Here is a 20,108-nt window from a genome sequence, read left to right on the forward strand (position 1 = left end):
CCTTTCTTTTCCTTAAACACATGTCCAATATGTCAACAGAACAAGTGATTCTACCTTAGGGACATATCCTGAATCAGGCTGCTGCTCACTTCCTCCCTCCCACCCTGTTCTGAGCCAGCATCGTCTCACACTCAGGCCACAGTGACATTCCTAACTGGTGTTTCTATATAGCCTTTCATAATTAGCCTTTTAAACTACAAATCTAGTTCTCTCACTCCACTCTTAAAGCAATATTTCTACACTCCTTTTGGTGGATTTCCAGCTTAAATGGCTTAAAGGTAGCAAGACCTATTTGAGAATTTGATAAGCAATAGTTCTCCCCCCAAGGAAAATACACCTGAATCCTGAGGTAAAAAGTTCCAAGTTACACACTTTCCTAATTTCTTAAAAATCTCCGGTGAAGGACTATGGGTGTGTTGACGGTAGGTGTGCTGTGGAAACATACATCTGAAGACATGGGATCCTATGCCTGTGAATTATATACAATTTTGTTAACCAATGTTACCTCAATTTAAAAAAGAAAATAAAATCAATAAAATAAAATTATAAATAACCTTTAAAAAAAAAACCTACAAATCTAATCATGCCACCATACTCAAAACCTGCTAGTGGCTTCCCGTTACACTGAGAATCACAGTGAAACTCCGTAGTGTGACCCAAGGTCTCTGCGGGCTAGGCCACACCTTGCTCTGACACCCTGGTTCACCACAATCGCTATTACCTTGGCAAACTCACACCTTACATACCTGGGCCTCAATCACTTTGGTGTTCCTTCTTCCCCTCCTGGACAAAGCAACTCAGTTCTTGCTGTTCCATCTGCCAAGTATGCTTTCTCCCCATATTTCCACATGGCTCATTTCTTCACATTGTCCAAATGTCACCTGTTTACAGGACCCTCCTCAAACATTCTGTCCAAAATAATCTTTTGAGTGAAAATCAAAATCAACAAGCAACTATAAACCAGAGTCATTCTGCAGGGGGATGGGGGATGGGGGGAGGGAGTAGGATAAAAACAGGGTTGGGAAGAGCACAAGGGACTATGGTGATGGTGAACGGGTGATGGAACTTCACGGGGACTATAACCGAGATGAAAAAGCATACATTGTACAAAAATGAAGACTGATGTAAAATATAAAATTAAAAAAAAACATTTTGTATTAATTAGCTTATATTCACCTGTAAATAACAGTTTAAGCAATGCAGATAATTTAACAACTCAATTAACAAGACCTGTGATGGGCAGTTCCAAATCTAATTTAGTAGCTCAGCAATGCCCTCAGCAACCAGACTCCTTCCAGCTCTCTGCTCTTACATCCAATGGGTTGGCCTTTTATCCTCCTTACTATTGACATCTGATCACAAGATGATCAGCCTTCACATCCTTTCACGACCATGTAAACAAGGTTGAAAGGCAGGAAACAGGAATTAATCAAGGCAAAGACTCCTCTTCAGATCCTTTAAGTTAAACAATAAGCAGGGAGACTTCCATAGAAGTTAACACATTGGATTTTCCACTCACATTTTATTGACCAGATCTTAGTCAGATAGCTACCACAAATCAGTCACTAAAAAGGCACTAGAAAGGTTCATGCTGCTCTTAAAATAATCAGACTTCCTACTCTGGCAAGGACTTCCCTCCACTGAGCTATGCTGCCACCATAACAAACTGTAGTTTTATAAATTGAGAGAGAAGAGGGAGAATAAATGCTGGCTAGGAACCCATCAGTATCAATGTCTATAGTCCCATTTTTTTTCTCTATCCCCTTCTTCTGCCTTGTTCTTCCTTGTAATATTATCTTGTATATTTATCTGCTTGCTTCTTGCATGTCCCTGCACTAAAATGGGACTCTGACTAACTTGCTCACTGCTTTATTTCCACACTCCAGGCAGTACCTGGGAATCGTTAAGTAGTCACTAAATGAAAGGATGGGTGTTGAGTACATGGGCAAAAACAGATCTTTCTGTTATATCTCATTTTAAAATGTAAATTAATTACCTACCTCTCCAGTGAGAATAAAATGGAATGAAGCAGATAAAACCCCTACCACAGTGCCTTTAACATAGAAAAAGCACTATCCATTTAACCCCTTTGCTATTGTGTAGCAGCAATATCAGGCAGCTACAGGAAAAGCATTGCCATAAATATTAATTTCATATACTTTTACTGATTGGGAAATAATGCACTAAGGAGTCAACCACTTGAGAAATGTATGACTTAGAAAGTAAAAGAAATCCACCCTCAAGCACACATTTTTTTCTAGATAACTTTTTTCCAAGAAAACATTAACATAATTTTTACATAAAAGGGGTAATACTATCATGCTGTTTTACAACTTCATTTTTTTTAACTCAGTATCCATTAGATTGACATTTTCTTACAATTATTAATGCAAATATGTATCTTGTTCTTATTTAATTGTATTTGATATAAGCTCAAGCTTTTTTGTGGGTTTTTGCTTTTTGTTTTATTTTGTAACTGGAGACTTCTTAGGACAGGACCTTATCCTAAGGACCTCGTCCTATCTATCTTATAAGTTATTCATGTCCACATTTTTTGGCGATGTGACCTTCCCTGGTACAGTGGAAAAACTGTCTTTAATGTTGTATCAGCAAATTTTACCCTATGGTGCTGCTGTTGAGAATCTTCATTATTATGCCATCTTCCCTTCATGCAGACCTATAGGAAAAATATGAAGAAAATTTACATCTTCTTTGATCAAGCATTATAAATATTTTTAATAATTTTCTTCCAATTTTTTTTTCCTATGCAAGTACAATTTATTTTAAATCTATTTAGGACCATACTGGGAATACAATTTTATATCCTTGGCTTTCACATAACATTAAATTATAAATGTTCCCAAGTATTATGCAAAGGAGATGATGAACTCTTTGAGCTGTGAGAAACCTTAGAAATTATTTACTTCTGGCTCATCATGCAAATTTTACAAGATAAAGCACCTGAGGCCTGAGTTGTTTGAGTTTCTACAAAATGTTTTAAACCTTCTTGATTTGTAGTCTGACTAAACTGATGCAGAGAAGGAAAGGCTGGACCTGTTGGCTGCTTTGTGTGCACATCAACAAAATGCATGTGTCTCTATAAGCCACAGAAACTGGGCTGCCAGCTCAGTTCTCCTCACCCCTTGGTGACTTTGCTGACAAGTATGTTATCCCTCCACACCTTTCTGTCAACGTCCCTCCCTCATGAGAAGCATCGATTCTGGGCACTACAACAAACCTGTCACACCAGCATGCATGGGGAGAAAATCTCCTGCTCTGTGCCCCTCTAAAGATCTAGGTGTCTGTTGAGCTGGCATACTTGGAGGTGGGAGGGGCAAATCACATCAACACACACCCTGCAAGAGTGTGTATCTGGGATATAAGCCGCAACAAGATGAGTCATGGAATGAGAGATATGTTTCCACAATGGAATGCTATTACTAGTCTTTGTAAACAGCATGGCACGGTGTAATCGGAACATCAGCATGGCTTAAAGGCTAAGTCCACTGCTCTGTAGCTATGTCACTTGAAGCAGGTCAGGCCATTAGCTACTTCCTTTGCAAAGAGGGAATATAAATGCCCACATGGTGGAGTTGTAACCACCACCTCCATGCATGCAGGCACTTGATACACAAGGGGTATTAACAACACACTTCCCTTTTCCTCTCTGTGAACAGTTCAAAGTATATAGTAGGACCTTGGCAAATATTTCTCACATGAAAAGAGAATATAAACAAATATGGTCCCACATTTTGAAACTAAGCAACTGAGTCTATAGCTGTAACAGCAATAACTTTGCCAACACAAGATTCCAGAAAAGCCAGGCACCAGGTTTCTCGATATGGAAATTTTCAGATTCTCTGCTCTCTTGATTTCCATTGTTACCCCAAATGTTTCAGTTTAATCATAAAGAAGATTGCTTTGGCTTTATTCTCTACCAGGAGATGAAGGTAAATAGTGATCTTTCTGATACAACCAGTTGCTGTCCTAAGTCATTTTTTCCTGTTATACAGTACTATTAGTTAAGTACTTCTCTTCTTTACAAAAGTAGCAGCGTTCATTAGAGACAGTTTGGGAAGTAAAGTAGAAAAGAGAAAAAAATAACCAAAATGTCTCCCCTAATAGCTAAGAGCTATGAATATGTTGATGAATATCTATGAACAGTTAATTGTGTCCTGAAGGGGTAACTAATTTTATTTAGCTTTTTCTCTGAACATGATTAACCATAGTTTTCCAAAATACTTCCCCATTGTTCAACCTGAACCCTACTTTTCACATTTTTAAATAGCACTAAAATGAACATAATTGTTAATAAAATATTTTCTGTAATTAGGAGTGGTAAAATTACTCTTTTTAAAAGTATGAACATTTGGGAGAGCAGTCTTAGACTCAAAACTCCTTGGAAAGTTTCAGAAGGTGGTGGAGATTTTGAATTCAAGACCATAAGGCAGAGGTGAGTCCAAGATGGCATTAGAAGAGGCTGTTGCTTTGTTCCCCAGAGAACCATCTAGGTTAACTAGTGGAACACTGCACCCTGAGAGCACATGGTTTGGGGCAAAACTGGAACCTCTTAGACAGCAGAGATGGGACCAGGTAGGCTGCACCAGAAAGGATGCTGAGATTAAAGCTTTGGTGAACAAGAGGTGGGTGGAGAGAGATGCTTTGGGACTAGGGTGGGCGGCTGCCGTAAAAAACACTATGTTCTCACTTGCTGGTAGCCATGGAGAGGGGAGAGCTGAATGGTGTGGAGGCATACACTTTGATTGAGAAGAAATATGTACAGAGAAGTTGGGGTGTTCCCAACAGTCTAAGTCTGCAGTGAAGGGAACATGGACACAGTGCTGGGATGCATTCCCCATCCTTATACCTCAAGACTGATTCTCATCTTGTGAGGCTTGCTAAAAATGCACAGAGACATCAGAGTCTCATGTCTGGAATTCCAGCGAGGTGAGCTATCAGCAGCGCCAGTAAAAAAATCTGCTCTCTTCACCCAGAGCAGTGACACCAGCAGCTTGATCTCTTTAAACTTCTCCCAGACACCCTGACTCAGCACCTGAAAGATGAGGTTTAAACTAAAGAAGCCCACAGAGGCCAAGTATTCAAAAATCATAAAAATGACAGCACCACATCCTTGAAAGGTAGAAGTAGTTCAAACATCTAAGATTTAAGCAAAATGGACAGGATAAAACCACACACACACATGCAATGCATGGCAACTGGAGACCTCAAAAAAAATGACACCATAAGAAGAGACTAACTCTACACAATCCAACCACAAGAAAAAGAAGTATTTATCTTCCTATCAAATAGAGACTTCAAAACTGCCAGGATAAAGAAATTCAAAGAAATGGAAGAAAATACACAAAAGTAAGGCTGAGTGATACAAGAGAACTCTGGTGGTGCAAGGGTTAAGTCTCAGCACAATGAAAACATGGGCAGCCACTGCAGCACGAGTTCAGTCCCCACAAGTTCAATCAGGGAGCTGACCCACATGGCACAGCAGACCACTCCTGTTTCGCCCACTGCTCCCCTCAGCAGTGTATTTCAGTGCATCCTCCTGTCCTGCCCCGACTCTGTCTCTGGTGAATCCTTTCAACCCCCACACCTCTGGCCTACAACCCAGCTCTTGTATGAATAAATAAATAAATAAATAAAAATCTTTTAAAAGAGAGAGACAACAAAATCCACAAAAACAAATTACTGTCATAGAAAACACAAGGAATGAACAGAAAAAAAATTAATTTTGGTTATATTTCTCTAATGACAATGCTGAGTGTATTTTCTTCTGCTTGTTGGCCAATTATGTATCTTTGGGGAAATGTCTGCAAAATCTTTTGCCCATTTTTGAATTGTTTGTGTTTTTATGTTGTTGTTGCTGTTTTTGAAGGTCTATTTTCTAGATACCAACTCTATCAGATACATGATTTGCAAATATTTCCTTTCATATTATGAGTTGTAAAACTGTGTTGATAGTGTTCTTTGATGTACAAAAGTTTTTTAATTTGATGAAGTCCAATTTACCTATTTCTTCTTTTGCTGCACATGCCTTTGCTGTCATATCTGAGAAAAATCACTGTCAGATCCAATGTCTTGAAGTATTTTATTTTATTCTTCTAAGTTTTCTACTTTTAACACATGTTTTTAGAACATTGATAGATTTTTAGTTCATTTTTGTATTTGGTGTTAAGAGTCTACCTTCATTCTTTTACATGTGAAAATATAATTTTTCCAGCACCATTTGTTGAAAACAGCTCTTTTTTTTTCCATCAAGTAGTTTTGGCAACATTGTCAAAAATTTGTATATATGAGAGTTTAATTCTGGGCTTTCTGTCTTTTCTGATGATGTATATATCTATTCTTCTGCCAATATCACACTTTTGATTATCAATGCTTAGTGGTAAATTTTGAAATCAGGGACTGTGAGATCTTGAATTTTGTTCTTTCAGGATAAAATTTTGGCTATTCATGTCTCTTAAGATTCCATATGAATTTTAGGATGAATTTTTTATTTCTGCAAAAGAAAATCAGTTAATAGTGTATTAATTGATTAGTATATCGTGTTAGATTGATCTATTTCACGTGTTAAAACATCCTTGCATTCTAACAATAAATCCTACTTGGTCATGATGTATACTCCTTTGATTATGCTACTGAATTCAATTTGCTAATATTTTGTTGAGAATTTTTGCACTAATATTCATAGGAGATATTGGTCTTAGGGTTCTTTTCTTGTAGTATTTTTGTCTAACCTAGATATTGAGGCCATAGAATGAATTGAGAAGTATTCCCTCCTCTTCAATTTTTGGAAGAGTTTTGAGTATTGGTATTCATTCTCTAAATATTTGGTAGAATTCACCAGTGAAGTCAGAAAGATGAGAAATTTTCTTGGTCAGTATATATTTGACTACTGATTCAACACCCTTACTGCTCTAGTTTTATTCAGATATTCTATTTCTTCATGATTCAGCTTTAGTAGTTTGTGTAATTCTAGGAATTTGTTTTTCCTCTAGGTTATTCCATTTGTTGGAATTGTTCATATTACTCTTAATCCATTTTATTCCTGTAGGATCAGTAGTAGCATCCTACTTTCATTTCTAGTTTTAGTAATTTGAATCTCTTTTCCTTTTTTCTTGACCAATAGGTAAGGTTTGTCAATTTTGATATACTTTTCCAAGAACCAACTTCTGTTTTTGTTGATTTTTTGCTATTTTTCTCGGCACTATTTTATTTATCTCTGTTCTGTAATTTATTTTTTCTTTCTTCCTGCTAGATTTAGACTTAGGGTTTGTTTTGTTTTTTCCTTGTTCTTTAAACAACAATGTTAGGTTATTAATTTGAAATCTCTTTCCTTTTTCAGTATAAATTCTTGCAATTATAAATATCCCTTTAACACTACTTTCACCATATTCCCATAAATTTTGGTATATTGGATTTTCTTTTTCATTTATAGGCATTTTCTAAGCTCTATTTTTTTAAATATTTATTTATTTAAATGCTTTATTTACTTTCTTCTTGGTTTTTTTTTTTTTTAAAGATTTATACAAGAACCAGGGTACAGGCCAGATGCATGGGAGGGTGAGAGGATTCACCAGAGACAGAGCAGGGAACAGAAAAGGCAGACTGACGAAATACACTGCTGAGGGGAGCAGTGGGCGAGACAGGAGAGATCGGCTGCGCCATGTGGGACCCTCGCCGGCAGCCTAGATCCAAATGGCGCTGCAGAGGCTGCCGACAGCTTCACAGGACTGTGCTCAACCGCCTGCCCCACCGGGGAAGCCCCCCTCTAATATTTTTTTGACCTATTCAGTTGTGTAAAGTGTGTGTTACATAATTTACACAAATGTGTGAATTTTCAATTTTCCTTTTATTTCTAATTTCATACCAGTGTGATCAGAGATCATTAGTATGACATCTCATACTTTAAAATCTGTTGACACTTGATTTGTGAACTGATATATGGTCTATCCTTAAAAATACCCTATATATACTTGAGAATGTGTGTTCTGTTTTTCTTGCATGGAATGTTCCATTATGTCTGTCAACTTTAATTGAATAATTGGGTTGCTCATTCCTCTGTTTGCTTATTTATCTTCTCTATGACTTTATTCTAATCAATTTTATTTTGAGTGGATCTTTGAAGTCTCCAATTATTACTACAGAACTGTCTAAGCTGTGTATTTTTCCCTTCATTTCTGTCAAATTTGCTTCATATATTTTCATGATCTGTTATTAGATTCATAACATTTATAAATATATCTTCTTTCTGTAGCGAATGTTTTATAAATATATAATGTCCTTCTTTATCTTTTATAAACTTATCTACTTTAAATTCTATTTTGTCTTATATTAGTATTGTCACCCATAGTAGTTTTTAATCACAATTTACATAAAAATATCTTTTTCTATCCTTTTACATTCAATTTATTTGGGTTCTTAGATCTAAAGAAAGATATTGGGGTTTGCCATATTCAGTTAGACTTCTGTCTTTTGATTGAGGATTTTACTCCATTTACATTTAAAGTAATTACTGATAAGGAGAGACTTACTTCTGTAATTTTGCTATTTGTTTTCTATATGCCTTATCAATTTCCCCATTCATTTCATTTATTGTGTTCTTTTTCTGTTTTAATTGATTTTTACAACACAATATTTTACTTCCCTTCTCATTTCCTTTTGTGTATATCTTACAATAATTTTCTTAGTAGTTACCATGGAGATTGCATCTATTTTTTCCCCCTTGTGGACTCTTTTTTTATTTTATTTTATATAATTCTTACATCAGTTTTCATTTTGCACAATGTATGCATTTTTTATTATTTAAATTTTTTATAAAAATTATTTATTTATTTATTTTTTAAAGATTTATTTATTTATTCATACAAGCACTGGGTACAGTCAGAAGCGCAGGAGGGTGAGAGAATTCACCAGAGCCAGAGCGGAGAGCAGAACAGGCAGAGTGACGACATACACTGCTGAGGGGAGCAGCGGACGGCAGGAAAGGACTGTGCACCATGTGGGACCCTCACCCGGTGGCCGGGGATCAAACTGGTGCTGCTGAGGCTGCGCACAGCTTCGCAGCCCAGTGCTCAACCTCTGCGCCACCAGGGGAGGCCCTATTATTTAAATTTTATTTTTATATTCCCCTTACAATTACAACCCCCTTATTTTGACCCCAAGCCCTCCTTTCCCCGTCCCCACCACCCATAGAATGTCTCTGGTTCATAGTTGTTTGTTGATTTTGATATTTTCTTTCTTATAGTTATTCTTTTTCCTGGTCCCTTATTTAAGTTTTCTAGATTCCTGCTATGAGTGAGACCATCTGGTATTTTTCTTTTTCTTTCTGGCATATTTCACTGAGCATGATCCCTTCCAGCGCCATCCATGTTGCTGCAAATTGCATGTATTTATCTTTTTTGAATACTGAGTAATATTCCATGGTGTATATGTACCACATCTTCTTGATCCAGTCATCTATTTTTGGGCATTTGGGTTGTTTCCAAGGCTTAGCTATTATAAACAGTGCTGCTATAAACATAAGGGTGCAGGTGCTCTTTGGAATTGATGTTTCTGTGTCCTTTGGGTAAATACCTAGGAGTGGAATTGCTGGATCATATGGAACCTCTATGTTTAGTAGGTCAAGAACTCTCCACACAGCTCTCCATAGTGGTTGGACCAGTTTGTACTCCCACCAACAGTGCAGGAGAGCTCCTTTCTCTCCACATCCTTGCCAACATTTCTTGTTGCTAGTTTTTTTAATATGTGCCATTGTCACTGGTGTAAGATGGTATCTCATTGTAGTTTTGACTTACATTTCCCTGATTACAAGTGATGTTGAACATTTTTTCATATGCCTGTTGGCCATTTGCATTTCCTCTTTGGAGAAGCTTCTTTTTAGCTCTTATGCCCATTTTTTGACTGAATTATTTTCTTTGTTGTTGTTGAGTCTCATCAGCTCTTTGCAGATTTTTGTGATCAGTCCTTTGTCATTAGTGTTGTGTGCAAAAATGTTCTCCCAGTTGGTGGGGTTTCTCTTTGTTTTTGTTATTGTCTCTTTTGCTGTGCAGAAGCTCTTTAATTCAATGTAGTCCCAGCTGTTTATCTTTGCCTTCACTATCATTGCTTTGGGTGATGTGTCTGTAAAGATGTCTTTGATGTGCATATCATGTAGCGTTTCACCTATAGTTCCTTCTATGTATTTTATGGTTTCAGGTCTAATGTCTAGTTCTTTAATCCACTTTGAGTTGATTTTTGTTCAGGGTGTTAAGTAGTAGTCAAGCTTCATTCTTTTGCAAGTAGCGACCCAGTTTTCCCAGCACCATTTATTGAACAAACTTTCTTTGCTCCAATGTATATTCTTTGCTCCTTTGTCAAAGATTAGTTGACCATAAATCTGTGGGTTTATTTCTGGATTTTCTATTTGATTCCATTGGTCTGTGTGTCTGTTCTTGTTCTAATACCACGCAGTTTTTTTTTTTTTAAATGATTCCTTAGTGCTCATCTTTTTTTTTTTTATTTTAAGATTTATTTATTATTTATACAGGCACTGGGTACAGTCAGAAGCGTGGGAGGGTGAGAGAATTCACCAGAGCCAGAGCGGGGAGCAGAGCAGGCAGAAGGACCGAGGTACACTGCTGAGGGGAGCAGCGGGCAGCAGGAGAGGTCTGCGCGCCATGTGGGACCCTCCTCCGTGGCCGGGGAGCAGCCGGGGATCGAACTGGCGCTGCAGAGACTGCGGGCAGCTTTGCAACCCAGCGCTCAACCGCTGCGCCACCGGGGAGGCCCCTAATACCATGCAGTTTTGATGATTATGTCTTTATAGTACAGTTTGAAGTCTGGGAGTGTGATGCCTCCATTTCCTTCTTTTTTTTTTCAGGAGAGCTTTGGCTATTCGGGGTTTTTGGTGATTCCATGTGAATTTCATCAATAATTGTTCTATTTCTTTGAAGAATGACATTGAATTTTTTTATTGGAATAGCATTGAATCTGTATATTGTTTTTGGTAGGATGGTCATTTTAATAATGTTTATTCTTCCAATCCATGAGCAGGGGATGTCTTTCCATTTCTTTGTGTCTTCTTCTATTTCTTTTAACAGTGTTTTATAGTTTTCTTTGTAAAGGTCCTTTACCTCTTTTGTTAGATTTATTCCCAAGTATTTGATTTTTTTGTTTCAGTACTAAAGGGATGGTTTTTTTGATTTCTTCTTCTTCAGATTTATTGTTTGTGTATAGGAAGTCTACTGATTTTTGCGTGTTGATTTTGTATCCTGCCACTTCACTGAACTGATTGATGAGTGGAATTAGTTTTTCTGTGGAGTTTTTGGGGTTCTCCATGTATATTATCATATCATCTGCAAATAGTGATAGTTTGACTTCTTCTTTTCCTATTTTGATTCCTTGTATGTCTTTCTCTTGTCTTATTGCTCTGGCTAGGACTTCCAGTATTATACTGAAAAGCAGTGGTGAGAGTGGACATCCTTGTCTTGTTCCAGATCTTATTGGGAATGCTTTCCGCTTTTCGCCATTGAGAATGATACCGGCTGTTGGCTTGTCATATATGGCCTTTATGATGTTGAGGTTTGTTCCTTGCATCCCAAGAATTTCAAGGGCTTTTATCACGAATGTGTCTTGCACTTTGTCAAAAGCTTTCTCGGCATCTATTGATACTATCATATGGTTTTTATATTTCTTTTTGTTGATGTGTTGAATAACATTGATTGATTTTCGGATGTTGAACCATCCTTGTGTCCCTGGAATGAATCCTACTTGGTCGTGGTGAATTATCTTATGGATACATTGTTGGATTCTGTTAGCTAAAATTTTATGGAGGATTTTTGCATCAGTGTTCATTAGGGCGATTGGCCCGTAGTTTTCTTTTTTTATGTTGTCCTTGTTCAGTTTTGGTATTAGTGTAATATTGGCTTCATAGAACGTATTTGGTATTATCCCATCCTTCTCAATTTTTTGGAATAGTTTGTGAAGGATAGGCACTAATTTGTCTCTGAATGTTTGGTAGAATTCATTTGTAAATCCATCAGGTCCTGGGCTTTTGTTTTTGGGGAGGTTTTTGATTACTATTTCAATTTCACTGCTTGTAATTGGTCTGTTTAGGTGTTCTATTTCTTCTTTATCTAGCTTTGGGTGATTGTAGAGTTGTAGGAATTTGTCCATCTCCTCTAGATTGTTGAACTTGTTTCCATATAACTGTTCATAAAGTTACTGATTATTCTTTTGATTTCTGTTGTGTCCGTTGTGATTTCTCCTCTTTCATTTGTGATCCTGTTTATTTGTGCTTTCTCCCTTTTTTCCTTTGTGAGCCTGGCTATGGATTTGTCTATTTTATTTAAACCAAGAACCAGCTCTTGGTTTCAATGATCTTTTGGATTGTTTTTTTAGTTTCAATTTCATTTATTTTTGCTTTGGTTTTTACTATTTCTTTTCACCTACTGGTTTTGGGTTTTTTTTGTTGTTCTTTTTCTAGATCTTTGAGCTTCAAGATTAGGTTGTTTCTTTGCGTTCTTTCTTGTTTCTTGATGTGAGCTTCTGTTGCTATATATTTTCCTCTTATTACTGTTTTTGCTGCATCCCATACATTTAGGAAATTGATGTCCTCCTTGTCATTCAATTCAAAGAATTTTTTTAATTTCTTCTTTGATCTCCTTATTAGTCCAGTGGTTTTCCAGTAGTGTGGTTTTCAATCTCCATGAGGTAGGAGAGTTCCTTGCCTTCTTTTTATGGTTTCTTTCTAGTTTGATGCCTTCATGGTCAGAAAAGATGCTTGGTATGATTTCAATCTTGGTGTATTTGTTGATGTTTGTCTTGGGTCCCAGTATGTGATCAATCCTGGAGAATGATCCATGTGTGCTTGAGGAAAATGTGTACTCAGATTTTTTTGTGTTTAGTGTTCTATAGATGTCTGTTAAGCCAAAGTGCTCTAGATCCTTATTTAGAGCTTTAGTGTCTTTACTTATTTTTTGTCTTGTTGATCTATCCCTTGTTGATAGTGGTGTGTTGAAGTCTCCCACCACATATGTGTTTTCTCTGATGTCTGTTTTCAAAGATGATAATAGTTGTCTGATATAATTTGGTGCTCCTTCGTTTGGTGAATATATGTTAATGAGTGTTATTTCTACTTGAAGTATTGTCCCCTTGATCATGATGTAGTGACCGTTGGGGTCTTTTTTTACCTTTTTGAATTTGAAATCTGTTTTATCTGATATAAGTATAGCTGTTCCTGCTTTCTTTTTTGGTTCATTTGCTTGTAGGATTGTTTTCCATCCTTTAACTTGAGTCTATTTTTATCTTTTGTAGCTAGATGTGTTTCCTGGACACAGCAAAAGGTTGGGTTTTGTTTCTTTTTTTTAATAAACTTTATTTTTATACTCCCCATACAATTGCAACCCCCTTATTTTGACCCCAATCCCTCCCCTTCCCGCCCCCCAACCCCCACAGAGTGTCTTTGGTTCATATTTGTTTGTTGATTTTGATTTTTACTTTCTTATAGTTATTCTTTTTCCTGGTCCCTTATTTAAGTTTTCTAGATTCCTGCTATGAGTGAGACCATCCGGTATTTTTCTTTTTCTTTCTGGCTTATTTCACTGAGCATGATCCAGCCTGTGACTCTGTGTCTTTTTATTGAAGAGTTTAGTCCATTTACATTTAGAGTTAATATTGATATATTAGCATCCATATTTGCCATTGTGTTTGTCCTTCCTTTGATTTTATTTATTTATTCTTTTAATAACTTTTTTTGGCCTTCTTTTGTTTTTATTCATCCTTCTGAGGTTCTGGCTTTTGGACTCCTTGTAGTATTTTTTGGAGTGGGGGTTTAGTTGTAATGAAATTCCTGATTTCCTGTTTGTCTGGAAAGGTCCTTGTTCTTTCTTCATAGAGGAAGGAGAGCTTTGTGGGATAGAGTATTCTTGGTTGGCATGTGTTTTCTTGGAGTCTGTTGACTATGTCCCTCCACTCTCTCCTTGCCTGTCGTGTTTCTTCGGAGAAATCTGATGTCAGCCTGATTGGTTTCCCTTTGAATGTTATCTATTTCTTCCCTCTTGTCAGCTTCATTATTTTTTCCTTGTCTTGGATTCTTGGGAGCTTTACTATTATGTGTCTAGCTGTGTTTTTCCTTTCGTCATGGAAATTTGGTGTTCTTCTTGCTTCTTGTATATCTATTTTCAGCTCCTTCTTCACATTTGGGAAGTTCTCTTCAATTATTTCCTTGAATATTTTCTCTGTTCCTACATCTCTCTCCTCTCCTTCTGGGATTCCTATAACTCTTATATTTCCTTTCCTCATGGAGTCAGATAGTTCCCAAAGTCTTTCTTCGTTCTTTTTCCTTCGTACTTCTCTTTCCTTTTCTGTTTTGGTTCTTTTTATTTCTGTGTCTTCAAGAGTACTTATTCATTCTTCCATTTCATCTATTCTGCTTTCATTGCTTTTCCCAGAGTTCTTTAGTGCCTCCATTAATTCTTTGATCTCCTGCATTTCTTTTACTTCCCTCTTTAGGGACTCAATTTCATTCATCTGAGCGTTGTTTTCTTTAATGACTTCCATCAGTTTTTTCATCATGGCAATTTTAAATTCTTTTTCTGGAAGGCTCAGAAGTTCTTCCAAGTCACCGTAGTTGCAAGCTGGTGGGTGGTTTTATTTGTGTGTGTGGTGTGTCTTTTTTTCTGAGGCGTTGCTACTTTGCTTGTAGTTTTTCTTTTCCCTGCTGCCTGTCTTCTAATTTGCCTTATGTGTTGGGACACTGTGCCGTTGGTACTGGCTGGCATCTTTTTGGTGTGTTCTTTTGGGAGTTTCAGAAACTAGCAATCCAAACGAGTCAAAAACTATTATGCCAGAAGTCTAGTGAGGCAGTAGTACTTTGAGTATGTTAATGGTCACTGTCACAGAATCTCTCCTCCTTCTGTGTTTAGTTACAAAGGTGCATCTGGAAGTCCCACAGACTTCCCTGGAGGTGGGGCAGCTGGATTGCACTCTGGGTTCCAAATCTCTGGATCCTCCTCTGGGCTCCAACTTCCTGCCAGGTGGGACCGGGCTTGTGGGGGCCTTCATCTCACCTCTGACTGCGCAGGGAACCTTCTCCCTGGCTCCATGGGGAGCCTTGTGCTGGTTTCAAGCAGTCTTTACTGAAGAAAGGTCCCTATTCTAAAATGGCGATTTGGATACAGGCACACTCTTCTGCACTCCTGGTCTGCCCCGGCCCTGGGTGCCTGCTCCCCATCTGGATTTGGACTGCTGCCCAGAAGGGTCCTGGCGTGGGCGAACTTCCCAGCTCACCTCTGACTCCTCTGGGAGCCTTCTGCAGGTTTCAAGCAGTCTTTACTGAAAAAAGGTCCCTATTCTATTGGGTGTTGGTGATTTTTTTCTGGTCGCTAGGTGGCGCCAGAGATCACTCCTAGTGTCCTTGGGGAGCTGTTTTTTTTTACCCTGTGGGATAGGGGAACAGAGTGGGAGTGGTGGGAAAAGTCTCAATGGCTTTGGGGTGCTGTGTCTGCCTTGTGTCCCACCGTCATGGGGATCCCACGCCCTGAATTTCATGTTCCAGATCTCAGTTCCAAAGCCCTCAGGTCCAGGACGCAGGCTGTAGCCCAGTTCAGTGTCTGCAGAAATGGCTCCTTTTGTACCCTGCTCCCATGTCCGGGCGCCTGGTTTCTGATTACTCAGTGAGGGTCATTCACCTCAGTGAGGGCCCCCGGGAGTCTCTCTGCAAGCCTAGGTCGCAGGCACGGGGACCTGGGCAGCCGCGATCCGCGTATCCTTTTCAAGCGCTCTACTTTTCCGCGCAGGCTTACCAGCTGGCCTGGGGCTGTTTGTAGGTCTCTGGGAGTCTTTGTTTTTCTCTAATGGTGTCTGGAGCCGTTTGCTCACCTCCGAGGGGAATCCTGCATGGTACTCCACAGCTCTAGTTCACTGGGTGTGGTGGCTGAAATAGTTCCTTTCCATTCACAGTCCCGCTTGATGCGTAGTTTGTTCTTGTTGGTTGTTTTAGTTCTTTTGTTTTTTCATCCTTTCTGTTGGTCAGAGAGTGCCGACTTTGTGGGTGGGGGAGGGTAGCAGGGTTCTGAGATTTCCTCCCTATTGTAACAGGGTGGTCCTCAGGAAAGGGGGAGGTTCCAGGTTTCCTGCCCCACCCAAATGAAGGGTGGAGCTGAGCAGGGAGAGAAGAAGCTACAGAGGAGACTGAGGAATGAAGCAGGATGGAGAGCCAGAAGGAGACCTGGAGGAGGCGCATAGAGCCGAGAGACAGGTGAAGAAACTGCTCTTGTCTTTTGGTCGTGGACTGTGGGTGAGACCCGGGGGAGGTGACAATGGCAGCTTTTATCTTGATTTTGATTTTGCTCTTTTCCTTTTGGGCTTGTCTGGTTGTTTGTGACCCTTTTCTGTGGGTCCCCATTGGAAGATGCTTTAGACTTGTGGCAGGCTTTGGGGCCTTGCTTTGGGCTGATCCCATATGGATGGACTTTTACCCACAAGGGGACAGGTAACTTTGGGTGCTTCATTTAGAAACTAGATTCTTTGCCTTTCCTGTATTGTTTCCTAGTTTTATTAAAGTTCCTTCTCATTAAAGTCTCATATGTTTTTGTGTTGATGCAGTGGATGGCAGAACCCATTTAGAGTAGGCAGGTTTGCAGGGTTTGGGCTGCCCCTCTCCCTGTCCTGTAATACTTCTAGTCCTCTTTTATGGCAACTTTCTTCTTCGGGTAGTTTGCTGGAGTTGCCCGTTTATCTTCCGTGTCCCAGTTCTCACTGGGACCTGCAGCTTTTCCTCCCTATTAACTTTTTTTTTTTTAAAGATTTATTTATTTATTTATACAAGCACTGGGTATAGTCAGAAGCACGGGAGGGTGAGAGAATTCACCAGAGCGGGGAGCAGAGCAGGCAGAAGGACCGAAGCACACTGCTGAGGGGAGCAGTGGGCGGCAGGAGAGGTCTGCGCGCCATGTGGGACCCTCCTCTGGTGGCCAGGGAGCAGCCGGGGATCGAATCGGCGCTGCAGAGGCAGCGGGCAGCTTCGCAATTCAGCATCAACTGCTGCGCCACCAGGGAGGCCCCCTATTAACTTTTTTTTAATGGGAGATCTTACTGGCAGCGTTTCCTTGCAGCCATGTTGATCCACCCTCACAATGTATGCCGAGATTGCATCTAATATCCAAAAGTTTTAACACTATAATTTGAATTTATACCAGCTTGAGTTCAATAACAGCAACAACTCTGCTCTTGTATATCTCTGTCCTTCCTTTTGTTAACTGATTTCATAAAATTACATTTTGTGTGTCCAAAGCCATAGATTAATGATTGGGTTTTTATACATTCACTTCTTAAGTCATGTTGTAAATAAAAAGCAGTGTTATAAACTAAAGATACATTAATAACTGTTTTTATAATTGTCCATGTATTTGCAATTACTTGATATATTTATTTCTTTATACAGCTTCAAGTTTCTGTGAAATGTCCTTTCATTTCAACCTTTAGGGCTCCCTGTAACATTTTTTTCAGTGCATGTCCAATGATAACAAAATTCCTCAGTCAGATTTTCTTTTTCTGAGAATATCTTGGCCCCTCCCTTATTTTGTAAAGTGCAGCTTTGCTGGGTATATATTTTTTCATTAACAGGTTTTTTGTTTTTTGTTTTTTGTTTTGTTTTCCTTCAACAATGCCTCTTGGGTGTCAACCCACTGCCTTCTTGCTTCCAACATTTCTTATGAGATTTTTGATGATAATATTATGTGATTAAACATCTATCTTGCTCCCTTCAAGATTCTATCTTCATCTTTAATTTTTGACAGATTGATTACACTATGGCATAGGGTACTTAACTTTTTGATGCTATTTTATATAGGTTGGTTTTTGAATATTTATATTCATATCTTTCAACAGTTTGGGAAGTTTCTGGTATTTAATTATTCTAATAACCTCTGTCCATTTCTCTCTTTGTGTATCTTTCTGGGACTTCCACTATATGTATGTTTATCCATTTAACTGTGTCCCACAAGCCCCTTGTACTGTTTTTTTCCTTCATTTTTTTCCTCAAAATTTCAAACTCAGAAATTTCAATTTACCTATCTTCAAAAATACCAATTCCTTCTTTTGCTTTCTCAAAACTACTTTTGAATATCTCCAGTAATGCTTTCTTGTTTCAGTCATTGTAGTTTTTACTTCCAGAATTTCCTTTATGGTTTGTCTCTTCATTGACATTTCCTTTTTGTCCATGAATGATTTTTTTGACTTTATCAAAAAGCCTCCTTTTCTCTTTGAGGACCTTTAAGACATCTGATTTAAAGACATTATCTAGTAAGTCCGTTATCTGATCTTTCTCAGACAATGAGAAAGAGCCTTTTGTTGTTTTGCATGCCTTATAAATTATTATTTAAAAATGGATATTTTAATCTTATAATTTAGTAAGTATGAAAATAAGATTCTCTCTTTTACCCAGATTTTGCTGGCTTTTATCTATTTTATTTCTGTGTTTGGTTTGGTTTTATTTTGCTTCTGTGCTAAGTATAAACTGAAGCCTGAGCCTTTCCCTTCATATGTATACTAATTTTCTAAATCCCCCCAATATACATAATTGCTCTTGAATGTCCTTTTCCTTAAATGTCTAGCTCCCAAAAGAAGGAGAGGGTGTAAATGAAGGAAAAACAGAAAATGCAGGCACTGTATCTTTCACTCCCCAGGAAGACACTTCAGCCAGAGGCAGTTGCAACAATGGCATCCTTCCTCTTTGTCTTCATTTTCACAATTAGAAGCATCAATCAGTGATCAGAATACAGACTCATGATATCCAAAGAACAAGGTCCTCACTGCCCACAATGGTTCCCTCAAACCACAGGCAAAATGTTTCAGGAACAAGTGTGCAGTTGCCTTCCACAAGGCTGAGATGGGCAGCCACCATCTGAGACTTTAATTACCTGAGATTTACCATCAAAATCTTTCCCTGTAAACAGCAAGTCTTAAATAGACTCCAGAGTTCCAAAATAATTACCTCAAAGAGTTTCTGCCAGAGTAATGTCATCTATGTGGAGAGATAGTGTTTTGATGCTTCTCTCTTGCTATCTTCCTTAATGTAACTTGATACTGTTTTCTGATGGACCAATGTTTTTTGTTCTGATGAATTCAAATTTTTATTTTTTTTCTGTGTCTGTCTGTGATTTTATGTTATTTTAAGAAAGCATTGCCAAACCCATGGTCATATACATTTTTCCCCTATGTTTTCTTCTGAGAAATTGATAGTGTGGGTTCTTAAATTTAGGTCTCTGATTCTTTCTAAGTAAATTTTGTATATGTTGTTATATTAGGGTCCAAATTTACTCTTTTGCAGATTGCTATAAAGTTTTCCTAGTATCATTCATTAAAAAGATTTTCCTTCCTATTGAATGGCTTTATTGACATAAGAGTTTCTTCCTGAGCTCTTTGTTCTGTTCCATATATGTCTGTTTACATGTCTGACTTTTATGCTAACACCACTCTGTTTTGATTACTGTAACTTTGTAATATTTGAAATCAGAAATTATGAGTCCTCCAGCTTTTTTCTTCTTTTTCAAGATTGTTTTGGCTATCCTGGGTCCTTTTAAATACCATGCAATTTAAGGATGAGTTTTTCCTATTTCTGCAGAAAAATCATCGAGACTTTTTTTTAATGAGAATTGAATTGAATCTTCAAATCACTTTGATATCTAAGCAGTTTTAGGTTTTGCAGTTCATGAATTCTAGATGTCATTCCACTAAATTAGGTCTTTTTTAAATTGCTTTAAGCAATGTTCTGTTATTTTCATCACCCTCAAAGAGAATGGGAACAGAAAAAGACAAATGATTCAGGAGATTCATATCCTACAGATACAGCAGTTAATTCACTCACTCTTTCATTCACTCATTTGAGCAGTCAGTGAACACCTAGAGACTATCTACTCTGTGCCAGGATATAATAATGAACGAAACACATGACATTCTGTAATGAAGCATTTGCTGAGGACTTACATGCTGGGGCCAGACTGAGCATTGGGGAAATCAAAATATGTCAATGTCTTCCCTTAAGGAGTTCAGTTAGGTCAAACAATGAACACATAATAATATAATTGTGACATATAATTGCCTATATGAGGATA

The 20,108-nt window shown here is 38.1% G+C and overlaps 1 long non-coding RNA gene across 9 annotated transcripts in view; it reads right to left on the bottom strand.

The window, feature by feature from the left end:
- Positions 1-1,755: 1,755 nt before the first annotated feature.
- Positions 1,756-20,108, bottom strand: part of LOC119231994 (uncharacterized) — a 61,139-nt gene continuing 42,786 nt past the window's right edge. For all 9 annotated transcript variants that reach the window (XR_008552096.1, XR_008552094.1, XR_008552093.1 and 6 more), the window contains one exon: positions 1,756-2,677. This is a non-coding gene — a long non-coding RNA (uncharacterized LOC119231994). The remainder of the gene's footprint in view (positions 2,678-20,108) is intronic.

The sequence above is a fragment of the Talpa occidentalis genome, unplaced genomic scaffold, assembly GCF_014898055.3.
Source record: "Talpa occidentalis isolate TD23 unplaced genomic scaffold, MPIMG_talOcc4v2.1 talOcc4.10, whole genome shotgun sequence".
In the NCBI taxonomy this organism is placed as follows: Eukaryota; Metazoa; Chordata; class Mammalia; order Eulipotyphla; family Talpidae; genus Talpa; species Talpa occidentalis.